The 13,414-nt window shown below is 31.3% G+C and overlaps 1 long non-coding RNA gene across 1 annotated transcript in view; it reads right to left on the bottom strand.

Annotated features, from left to right (window-relative positions):
• Positions 1 to 285: 285 nt before the first annotated feature.
• Positions 286 to 13,414, bottom strand: part of LOC145125871 (uncharacterized) — a 17,890-nt gene continuing 4,761 nt past the window's right edge. Inside the window, exons 2-3 of the long non-coding RNA XR_013716205.1 lie at positions 2,677 to 2,752; positions 286 to 524 (exon numbers count right to left, since the gene is read on the bottom strand). This is a non-coding gene — a long non-coding RNA (uncharacterized LOC145125871). The remainder of the gene's footprint in view (positions 525 to 2,676; positions 2,753 to 13,414) is intronic.

Genomic DNA, 13,414 nt, shown 5'->3' with positions numbered 1-13,414 from the left:
AGGTCTATAACAGTAACATACTTGTATTATTTACTAATAATAACAATTTGAACAAATAATTGTGGCAAAACATTCCTTGTGTTTGACAAAGGATTAGAATAAATGTGGTAAAAAGGAGGTGACGCATATGGCAGGAAAAAGGAGAATGATGGCATCATAACTTTTTTTTGTTGGCTAGCATGTGACTAGTTGTTTATAATAAATTTGGTTGATTGTTCATAAAAATATCTTTGTAATTCATTTAAAATCTAAAAAAACATAAATATTCATAAAACATTATCTTCTATCATTATAAATAAACGTTTACGAACATCATAAAATTTATTTTCTTCATTTGTTGTCTTCCAATCTCCAAGAAAACCATTAAAGATTCTTTCATCTACATTTACATGATCCATCTTTACATTTTGGTGTTTGCCAGAACCAAGTGCATTTACATTCAGATTTGTCCTTACATGCTTTCAAAATCACATCATGAAAACCATTTGTAACCGATCTCCCTTCAACAACTCCCAATTTTGATTCTAGGATAAGAAAACAAAAAATATAATAAGTTATCATACTTTTAATCATTAATCTATTTAAAATATGCACTTTGGTCACTGATTTTTATACTTGTTTAATTTTTGTCTATTTCTATGGAAACTATCCTTTAAACCGATTAGTAATGCTAAGAGCCATCTACAATGAAGGTTGTATATAAGTTGTATGAGGTTGAGGTGGAGTGGTATGAAAGTTGTATATACCTGTTTCGGGTTTGAAGTTGTATCCCCGTACAATGGTTGTATGGATGAAAAGTGGGGCCCTTTTTTTAATAATATATCCATTGGGGTGTTGAGGTGGAGTAGTATGTGGTTCGTAAGGTTATATGCATTTGAGAAAATGAAAGGGGAAGTAGTATGACCGAAATGGTGACGAGACAATTTATAGAACTCTTATAAAGTTGTATTCATTAGAGATGGTCTAACATAAACTAGGCTGTTGTATACATAAAATTTTATTATTTATATTTTAACATTGATACTTTTGACAATGGACCATCAAATTATCACTTGGTCACAAACATTTTCAAATTGGTTAAGTTTAATGAACAATTCAAATATGAACCACAAAAACAATAGAAACCGTTAGAATTGATAAATTATTTGAATGTCCGGATTGTAACAATCATATATTAATATCGATATATCTTAAAGAAAAAAAATAGTATGTTACAAAATTAAAACTACGATTTTTTTAAATTGTGAATAATGTAACATAATTTTTTTAAATACATCAATTTTGATTTCTAAATTAAAAGTTATTAATTTTGGAAAGTTTAAAATAATAAATAAATTTAAGAAAAGTGATCATTTTTAAATTGTAAATAATCATTTTTATGGTTTATATATATATATATATATATATATATATATATATATATATATATAAAAGAAAGGTTATTAAAAAATTCAATTTAGAGCAAAAATAAAAATATTAAAATATTAAATTAATGTATATAAATTAATTTATATTTCTTAAAGTAAACACCAATATAAATTAATTTGTCTCAATAGTATAAACATGCAATATAATATAAGATATAAGCATAAATATGTTATTTAAAAGTGGTAATTTTTTATTGCATAACACTAATTAATAATAAAATCTAATAATTATTTCAGCGTAAGAAATTATTAGCTAAAAAAAACAATTTATCGTCGCCGCTTTGTGTGGTCACACATCTAGTGTGTGTGTGTGTGTGCATATATATATATATATATATATATATATATATATATAGAGAGAGAGAGAGAGAGAGATGTAAGTTCTTTTAAGAACTTAAAGATTTGCAAGAACTCGAGAACTGCTAATCCGTTTATCATTTTTCAAAACAAAAAACACATTGGACTCCTAGACGAGTGACTAAAACAGATCTATGGTCCAAAAAATGATTTGACGAACTTTTGTTTTTTAAAATGCGCATGTATGTACAATCAATAGTTATATGCATTGCAGACAAATGATTATCCATAGTAATATTGATAACCAATAGTTATATCGATTGCGGATGTATGATTATCCGTAGTAATATTGATAATCAATAGTTATATGGACTATGGACGCAGTCCATATAACTAATGATTATTAGTTTTACTACGGATAATCATGCATCCGCAGCTCATATGTGGATTATGGATGCATTTATATTTTTAAAAAAATAAAAAAATAATTCTTCAAATCTTTTTTTTAACTTAGATATGTCTTAGACGCATCATTTGGAGAAAATTGGTGGTCTTGATTTTGAAAAATAATAAGCAGATTAGGATTTCTCAACTTCTCACAAATCTTTAAGTTGTCACAATAACTCGTGTGTATATATATATATATATATATATATATATATATATATATATATATATTCAAATGAAGACATTAAATAAAATGAAGACAATACTTTTATGTTATTATTCTTTTATACATTTTTATTTCTTAATAGTATAAATATACAAAATTAATAGCAAAAGGATAAAATAAAAATTGTGTCTTCACGTTTTCATTTTTTTAGTGTCTTTATTTGAACACACACACACACACACACACACATATATATATATATATATATATATATATATATATATATATATATATATATATATTATAACTTATGGAATCATAAAAGATAAAATCACTCACCGCACGGAATAAGCAAAAGCATAGCCAAGATGACAATCTTAAACGAAACTTTCTCCATATCTTTTCACCAAGAAATCTACGCATGAAATATGCTAATTTTCTTGTTAGAACACAAAGAATAGTATGGTTTGGTGTGATCTTTTGTAGAAAATCATATAAAAAAACTATTGGTTTTTCCATTGTTAAAACCACAATGTTCAGGTTTTTTTTGGTGTAGTTTGTCGTTTTAACTGCGGTTCGATTTCTGTATGGTTTCAGTTTGTGTTATAAACCACAATAAGTATGATGAGGTTTTTACATTAGGGCATTTTTAAAACCACAAAATCATTATGTTATAGTCATATTTTATTGAGCTTATAATAAGTCAAACACAAATGTAAAATGGTTTATGGCAGGATAGTGGCTAAAATGCTAGAAAATTTTAATATTATAGATAAAACATATCTTAGAAAACATAAAATAATATTTTTGTGGGGAAATATACCTATTGGTTGATGTGGTTTGTCGTTTTAACTACAATTTGGTTTGTTTATAAATTACAATAGATATGGTGAGGTTTTTACATTAGGGCGGTTTTAAAACCACAAAATCAATGTATTATAGTCAAATTTTTTGGGTTTATAATAATTGAAACACAAATATAAAGCGGTTTTATGACAATGTATTGGCTAAAATGTTGGAAAATTTCAATGTTATAAATAAAACATATTCGAGAAGACTTAAAATAGTATTTCCATGGGTTTTGGTTCAAACCCCGATTTTTTTTGGATTGTTGGTCCTTTTTAGCTTGTTTGTTCGTGGTCTTGGTCCCTCGAAAAACAGTAAAGCCTAAAATTTCCTTGATGTATTTATTTTTCATTTTTCTTTCATTGTTCAAAAATTTAAGTTTTATCTATTTTAATAATTAAAAAATAAAAGATGGCCCACATCTCTCTCTCTCTCTCTCTCTCTCTCTCTCTCTCTCTCTCTCTCTCTCTCTCTCTCTCTCTCTCTCTCTCTCTCTCTCTCTCTCTCTCTCTCTCTCTCTCTCTCTCTCTCTCTCCATGTTCGATACCATCCTTCAAAACAATGAGATAGAAAAAGGATGAACACATGAAGATTCAAATTCATTTATCAAATTTAAATCAAGCTCCAAACACATTAACCAAATCAATATAAAATTCAGATAACCAAAACAAATGGTGATCTAGTCTTAATCGAAGCCATAAAAATTTGAAATATTCGAAGAAAAATCGAAGCTGGAGATTTGGATATTGACTAAGATAGAGGTTGAAGATGATCATGAACACAAAATGAAATTAAACTCAGAAACCCATATTTTCACCTGTCAACTTGTTACATTTCCTCTAATGAAATTAAACCTAACTATAAACAAATCTAGTGTAACGCCCGTGTTTCTAGGCTAGGCATCAATGATGATGTTGTTAAGATTTATGGAGTCTTGAATAAATTGACAAGTTCCTAAGAGTTCAAGGGCCATAAATGAAACTTGTAAATTAAAACAATTGAATATTGAATTGGACGCACTATCAATTGTTTAATAATATTGAAGTGGACGGCAGCTCTATTTTGGACGGCTAAAGAAATCAACGCATTCTTTTTTTCAAACTTTGCGGCATATATATATTCTAGTCAAATATAGCGGCAATTTGTGTAAACAAAAGAAAAAGGCTTACGGCTCTCTCCTATATATATATATATATATATATATATATATATATATATATATATATATATATATATATATATATATATATATATATATATATATATATGAATTGTAAGAAGAGCGATGTAGCGTATAACAACAAAAGTGCTGAGTGATATTACCATTTGTAATCTTATAGTGAGTTAATATAAAATCTAGTTGCGCCCGTGGACGTAGGATTTACACCGAATCCGAACCACGTAAAATCTTTATGTTCTTTATTGCTTTATTTTCTCGTTTCGTTTGTGAGTGTGTGATAGTGTTTCCGCTGCGTGTACCCTGTCTCAATTCCTAACAACTGGTATCAGAGCCAGGTTAGCGAGGTTTGGAGGGTACGATCGTTTTTTTTTTCACGCACGAGTGTACCTGATTTGTATCTTGTTTGTCGTAATGGCTGAAGACAAGATTATAATCGAAAGGTTCAATGGTTCTGATTTTAGCTGGTGGAAAATGCAATTAGAAGCATTGCTATGTCAGAAAGACTTGGACGTGGTACTCGGAGACAAACCGGAGAAAATGGAAAAAGCTGCTGAAGATGCGTGGAACTCAAAGGACAAGAAAGCCAAGGCGGTTATTACATTGTAGTTGACGAAGAGCGTTGCTTTCAACATCATGAATGAAACCACGGCGCGTGGTATGATGGAGGCTCTGTCAAATATGTATGAGAAACCATCGGCGGCTAACAAGGTGTTCTTGATGAGGGAGTTGTTCACTACAAGGATGAATGAGGAAGGCTCAGTTACGGTTCACATTAACAATCTAAATTCAATTCTGTCCAGATTATCATCTGTGGGAATTAAATTTGATAACGAGACTCAAGCATCACTGCTACTAGCTTCTCTACCTGATAGCTGGTCCGGAACAGTTAATGCTGTTATGAGTTCCGTAGGGACCAGTGGTATGACTTTTGAAGGGGTTAGAGATTTGGTTCTTGGCGAAGATGTCAGACGCAAGAATCAAGGTGGATCTTCTTCTTCTGAGTTATTAAATATCGGAAGAGGGAGAGGGAATAGCAAGAATAGTGGAAGCAGTGGGAGTCGGGGAAGAAGTTCATCTAGAACTAGGAAGAATGTGAAGTGCTGGAACTGCCAGGAGGTGGGACATGTTAAGAGTCAATGTCCAAAGAAAGAATTAAACATTGCCGGTGCTGAGAGTGTGTCTGAGGATGATGCATTGTTACTCAGTATGGAAAGTTCTGTAGACTCTTGGGTCATGGATTCAGGGGCTTCGTTTCACGCCATGGACAACGGGGAAACGATGGTGAATCTAAAAGAAAGAGATTTTGGAAAGGTACGGTTAGCAAATGATGAGATGCTTCAAGTAACGGGCATGGGAGATATTGATCTGGTTACTTCATTGGGAACTACATGGAACCTGAAAAATGTCAAGGTGATTCCGGAGCTGAAAAAGAAATTGATTTCTGTTGGTCAGCTGGATAAACAAGGACTGGAAGTAAGGTTTGGTGGTGGTAAATGGATGGTGGTCAATGGTAATTCGGTGATTGCTCAAGGTTTGAAGCGTGGGTCATTGTATATGGTTGAGGTACCTGCTGAGGGAAGTATGACCGTCCCTGTTAAACAAGACAAAATCTGGTTCGCTAAATCTACGGCTAAGAGAGTTCATTTTGCAAACATGAATTCTGGAGCCAAAGAGATGTTAGCTGAACGAGTTCGAAAGTCTAAACCATTCAGGGGATTCTGTGACAGTGGGAGCACGGGACGTGTTTCGGTACAGTTACAAAGAGCCGTTGGGTTTTGAAGACTAAGACTGAAAAATTCTCTCCTGTTGAATGTTTGCAAAGTTGGGAGAGTGTTAGTGGTCCTCGGTGTATCTCTGGATCTGGTGGAGTGTCCAAACCGGTTGAGACAGAGGATGAGTTGGTGGCGGGATTAGCCACGGCTGAGTTGGAGCTAGTGGGAGCTTCAACTGGCCCTTCTAGTAATTAATAATGAGGGGCGGCTGCAACTAGAGAAATCAGACTAAGTTTTAGCTTGTTCTTTGGAACTGGAAGCCTAAAAGGACTTGGTTGTTTTTAAGATTACTGGAGTAATTGAGAGTTGAATGGCGGAGAAAAGCTAAAGTTGTTCAAGCCTCCAAGTGGGAGATTGTTAAGATTTATGGAGTCTTGAATAAATTGACAAGTTCCTAAGAGTTCAAGGGCCATAAATAAAACTTGTAAATTAAAACAATTGAATATTGAATTGGACGCACTATCAATTGTTTAATAATATTGAAGTGGACGGCAGCTCTATTTTGGACGGCTAAAGAAATCAACGCATTCTTTTTTTCAAACTTTGCGGCATATATATATTCTAGTCAAATATAGCGGCAATTTGTGTAAACAAAAGAAAAAAGGCTTACGGCTCTCTCCTATATATATATATATATATATATATATATATATATATATATATATATATATATATATATATATATATATATATATATATATATATATATATATATATATATATATATATGAATTGTAAGAAGAGCGATGTAGCGTAGAACAACAAAAGTGCTGAGTGATATTACCATTTGTAATCTTATAGTGAGTTAATATAAAATCTAGTTGCGCCCGTGGACGTAGGATTTACACCGAATCCGAACCACGTAAAATCTTTATGTTCTTTATTGCTTTATTTTCTCGTTTCGTTTGTGAGTGTGTGATAGTGTTTCCGCTGCGTGTACCCTGTCTCAATTCCTAACAGATGTAATAGTCTAGGTTAACCTTTGTAACTCGTTTTGAAATAATAAAAATGTTTTATTTGAGTATTATGTGTTTTATGCTTAATTTTGTGACTTAAATGAATTAAGGATAAATATAAACGTTAAAATAAAATATTAGATAAACCCAATATCTATGAAGAAAGTTGTAGTGGTCGTGCCAAGGATTTCGGATATATAAAGAATGTCGAAATCCGAGTTATAACGAAGAAGTTATGACCTGTCGAAGTTTCGCGACAGAACCGGTACGACACTGCGTGACGTAAATAGTGAATTTACGATAGAGTGATTTTTAGCCTTAGCGATCTAAACAAAAGTCGTAGAATACGTTAAACCGAGAGCATGCATGAAAAGAACGTCTAAATCTGACTTCGTATGAGGAAGTTATGATTTTTCGAAGTTTCGACTTAGCAGTATGCAGCCCAAAGTTCGAATATGAGATCGAGTGATTTCTAGCCGAGACAATCTAAACGAGAATCGAAGATCTCGTTAATAGTAGTGCAACGGTAAAAAGACAGACGAAAACGGACGTCGGATGAAGAAGTTATGAATTTATAACGGACTTTTCCTGTCCCGGCCTACTAAAAATATAATAATAAAAATAAAGTCAAAATTAGCCGACGGAGTCTAAACGAAAGTCGTAGAGCATAATCTCACCTACGCGTGGATATAAAGAACATCGAAAACGGAGCTCTTATGCGAAAGATATGAATTTCGGAAGTTCGGGGCACAAACTTCAACATCTATCAGACCTCACGACGTGAACTCAGTGATTGACACCTTCCAGGGCTAGGAGTCAGACGTCGAGTCTACGAACTGATCATGACCAAGTTCACGACGTGAACAAGCCTGGTTCATGACGTGAATGTCGAATTTCAGCCCTATATATAGAAACCGAAGCCAGCCGATTTGGTTGCTAATTTCTAAACCTCTCTCCTACTTCTCTCATCTTTAAGCCTACTTTTAAACCCCCCGAAGTCCCGGTATCATCCCGATACCCGAAGCAAGTCCCGAAGCCCCGAAGATCTCGAGAAAAAGAGTTTTCGAGCCGAAACTCTGTCCGCGAGAAGCCCGATTTTTGGAGAAAACATCCCGGTTTCATCGAAGAATATTGTTTTAAGGGACGAAGCGTTGTCCAATCGTCGTCTTATTAAGTGAGTGTATAGTCAATTTCATCTTACACATAGATATGAAGTATTTTATATAAAATACGTGCTATGTATATATATATATATATATATATATATATATATATATATATATATATATATATATATATTGTTTGTTTATTTGAGATGGATGTTGAATAAATATTTTATACATGTTTTAAATGATTTAAACTGTATATGTATTTTATATCTACGAATATGTTGGGTAGAACATGAGTAGATAAATAATGAGGAATGAAAGATGATATAGATGAATATTGGCAGCTGCGCTATAACCCTTAGGTGTTTTTGATTTAAGTGTTCACCAGTTGTAATCTAAATATCCTGACAGCTGCGCCTAATGGATAGTTTTTGCAGCTGTGCCTAATAGATACAACATAATCCTGGCAGCTGCGCCTAAAGGATAATATCGGCAGTTGCGCCTAATAGAGAACGTCATAATCCTGGCAGCTGCGCCTAATAGATGATATTGGCAGCTGCGCCTGGTTGAGAACAACACAATCCTGGCAGCTGCGCCTAAAGGATAATATTGACAGCTGTGCCTAATAGAGAACGTTGGCAGCTGTGCTATTGGCAACGATGGACTTTGTGCCTATACCTTAGGACAATCCTTTGGAATGAATGAGTGAATGATAGAGGATTCTTAGGGTGGAACCTTAAGAAACTATAGAAGTATCCCTTAAGCAGTGTTGTTAACCTGATGATGATCCTTAAGCTAGGTCCCTTTTTATAGATGTTTAGGGACATAAAGTGAGGATAACCGGAACGGGTAATCAGGGTTATTGTTGATTCATGAAATTAATATAATTATTTATTGTGGGTTGAAATCCCTATATGCTCACCAGGCTCCCAAGCCCGACCCACTCAGTTTTTCTTTGTATTACAGGTAGTGGCACCAGAGCGTAAGTTGGATGACTTAACAAGATATTTTGGATTATAAGCCAGTAGTTGTAAATAACTGTTGTAAGGCTTATAATGTGCCGTTTATGCTTTTGGTCTGTATCGGAACATGACATCCCGAGATTTTGTTATATAATGAAAATACATTTTTTTAAGAAATGCATTGATAAATTTTTATCATATTTTGTTTTGGGAACAAATTCCGCAACTCTTTTAATCAAATGATTACTCTGATTTTATTTTAAAAACATAAATTAAATCGGTCTTTTCTGGCCGTGAAATTGGGGATGTCACATCCAGTCAGTGAATGAAATTTGAAAGGTACAACAGAAAACTCAAACGAATTAAATCCAATTTTGAAAAAAAAAATCAATCTTTAACTATATGTTTATCAATGTTTTCAAGAACCTTAAAACCCAGAAAACACAAATTCCTCTCATCTCCTCCATCCTCTTTCTCCCAGATACATATTTATCTTTCCAAAAACAAATATGGTGGTGCTGCCACTATAATGGCATAGAAATCAGAATTACAAGAGCATAACATTCTCTGACATTCAAATTCAAAGAGGGACTCTACATCATCTTTCCCTTCGTCATATTCTCTTCTGGAATCGTCCTCCATATCATCCATTTATATCCTAAATTGGAATCAGATTTCAACAAAATCACATTATTTTACCCTGACTTCAACTTTGATCGGTAAGATCCATTTCTTGGTTTTTTTCATCCAAAATCATCTATTCAATTCTCTCTACCTCTTCGATGTTATGCCTTTCCACAATGAGAATCAACAAGCACTCATCCAGGACATCAAGGGCGAACATTATTGTATACCTTGTCAACTTTCTCGTGATGATAGCTGCTCCCTTCTTGTTCATTATCTCTGAAATTCTCTATTTTTTTTATTTCTCCCTCATTTAAGTAAAAGAATGTGAAACTGAATGGACAGACCCATAAAACCGATCTGCGTTAAGAGGAACAACTTGAAACTAAACAGATAAAACTTGTCCTCGATCCTTGACATGGCCAACTGCAACGCGTTCTCAGCTCGATCCATGAACTCATTGTTTTCCTTCGATCGATTGTTCATATTTTTTTGGTGGATATCGATTTCATTGGGTCGATTGTGTAGAGGAAGAATTAGAAGAAATAACAATTAGGTTGGATTTGTGATTGGCTTATGGGTTTTGCGAAGAACCCCATAAGGAATTTCGTTAGTTCATCTCATCTGATAAGATCTGGATTGGGGAAGAAATTAAGATAGTTGAATATGTGTCTTTATTTGAGCTTATGAGAAGTGGAGCTTTTAAATATGATATATGTGTATAGGTTGATTAAGACAAAAAAGAATTGTAGGTAAGGTGAAGAAGACAACAATGGAGGTGGGTGAAGTTAATTTTATTGTTGCATCTACTGCGCACACACACACACACAGAGCGAGGTGGGTCATCTTTTATTTTTTATTTATTAAAATAGATAAAAAAATTATTAAATTTTTGAAAAGTGAAAGAAAAATGAAAAATAAACATATCAAGGGTATTTTAGTCTTTTCATTTTTCTAAGGGACCAAAACCATAAGCAAACTAAAGGACCACCAGTCCAAAAAAGTCGGGGTTTGGACCAAAACCCAAAAAAATGCATACCATAGGGACCATTTTTGCAATTTTTTCATATTGAAACTAAATCTACGTCTATGTTCGGGACCAGGTCGGACCCACCATTGTGCAAATATAGAAAAAAGGCCTCATAAATGATGTTTTTTCTTATATTTTAGCAATAGTTAGTATATAGTAGAGAGTACAAGTTAAAAAACCGAGATTCGAACTTGGATTAATTAGCAAAAAGAAACACCTTTGCCAATTCATCTCGCTAACTTTTATGAACTAAACTAAATATATATTCTTTATATTTAAATAATTATTGTGAAAATGAGCCCCAATTTTTTCAGGTTCATGTGCAGTCGCACACCCTACACACATTCAGGGTAGGCCCTTTAAGGGACTTAGGTTGAAAGTGAAATTACACTTGGTTTCTTTTTAGTCAATATTTACTATTTTGTTTTTACAAATGGTGCGATATAATTTTTTCAGTTTGGTATATAACACAAAACCACACGGCATCACAAATACTCGGTTTTTATTGTATAGTTAAAAGTAACATTAAATTGAAATTATATTTAAGTTTATTCATGCACAAGCCACACATAGCTTTTATTGAGTAATATGCTTCATGTTTATCTTGTTCTATTATTTAGATTACATGTAATTATATATATCAACTTAATGTAAGACTTATTATTTTAGTTAATTTCAATAACAAAATCACTTTCAACAACATATATTTGTTAACATTTTAACTACATGATTTTAACATGTGTAACGCATAGACATTTGTCTTGTATATTATAATTGATGTCATTTTACTTTCATTATATTTAACTTTCAACCTCATTTAATTTATTAAATGTAAAATATTATCATATTAATTGTATTAAATGCAAAATCTAAATTAAAATTTTGAATTATCAATATAATTTATTAATTTAAATATGATAAATGCAAAATCTAAGTGAACATACAAAATAAAATTAAAATATATTCAACTATTTTTTTCGTAATAATTAAAAAGATTTAAATGTATTTAATGTAAAACCTAAATTAAAATGTCAAAGTAACTAAAGATATTCAAAAAATGTTTTTATAAAAACTGATTTTTTTCAATATGTGGTTAAATCAATTAACAATAATAGTTAAAAGTAGCATAAAATTATAAATTATATTACGTTATCTTAGAAACAAGCCACGAGTAGAAACTATAGAATTATATGATTATAACATCGTTCAAAATAATTGCAATTTTATGTATCGTAGTATACTAATTATGATTTCATAGAATGTTAATAACATATTATTTTTAATAACATGTATTTGCCAAATATTTAATTACATAATTTTATTTTGTGTAATGTCCGAATATTTTTCTAACCTATATTTATATTCACATCTATATCTTTATAACCCTTATAATAGAAGTCAAATAAATGAATGTAGCTTAAGATAACTCTTTTATTTTAATTAGTTTATTGAAATTAGATATTAACTATTACAACTCAAAAGACTCTTTCATTTAAGTTACTACCAAATGAAACCTATATAACATACAGCCGATTAGTATTTGCAACACTAATACTTGTATCTTTCTAGAATCAAAGTCAATGGAATGATGATGATCATGACCATCATCTTAACTATCTTCCTTAACATCTTCAAGGTAACAAATTTACAAAATATAAAAGTATATTATGCATGTTTTTTTATACAAAGTCAAAGCATCGTGTATAGGGTAGTAAGCAATCATACTGCTTCAATATGGTCTTTAAGGAATTTGAATACATCTCACATTTAAATGATCATATGGTATTTATATATAAAGACTCCACATACATATGATATTTATGCCAAAATTTTATTATTTCTAATTCAAATTCATGCAAATGCCGCTTGCGTATTTTTTACGTCTACCAATCACACACTATTCATGAAGACTTGTTATTATGTTTTTTTTGTTTTGTTTTATATACGGTTGAGACTATTCCTTTTAATTTTAACAAGCTTATATGATCATGAACATGAGTGTAATGTTATTGGTTTTGTCAAATTAATTTTTATAATTATCTTCGTATCAGTGCAATATGAACATTTTTCCAAAACTGATGTTACTAATACATCATCAACTACTTTGTTTTTTTAAAACGGTAAATTTTATAAAGGGTCATCCGACTAGCAAACAATTACAGATACAACAGATTACTTATAAATACGTTGTATATGTATAAGTATGCATTTAAAATATATTTATATATGAATTTATTTAATAATATTAATAATAACCAATTTAAAAAATAATATATTTATTTACGTTTTCAGTAAAATAATAAAAATAATAATAAATATTTTTACAGAAAATTCTTAATATTTTGGATCAGTTTAAGAAATAGTCTCAAATTAATTTGTTACTGGCTGAAACCGAAAAAACATATCATAATGCAACCTTTTACCAATTTTTATAATTTTTTTATAAAAAAAATTAATTTATGATTATTTTGTAAACTGACCCAAAATATTGATATTTTTCTAAAGATTTTTTTTTTAATTTGCTTTAAAGTTTAATACATGTAATGTTGATGAACTTGGAAAATGTTGTAGAACCAAATTATAAGTTTAAATATAGTA

Source organism: Lactuca virosa, chromosome 7 (genome assembly GCF_052849685.1).
Source record: "Lactuca virosa cultivar CGN04683 chromosome 7, Lactuca_virosa_CGN04683_v6, whole genome shotgun sequence".
Taxonomy (NCBI): Eukaryota; Viridiplantae; Streptophyta; class Magnoliopsida; order Asterales; family Asteraceae; genus Lactuca; species Lactuca virosa.
This window is presented reverse-complemented; position numbering and strand designations above follow the sequence as displayed.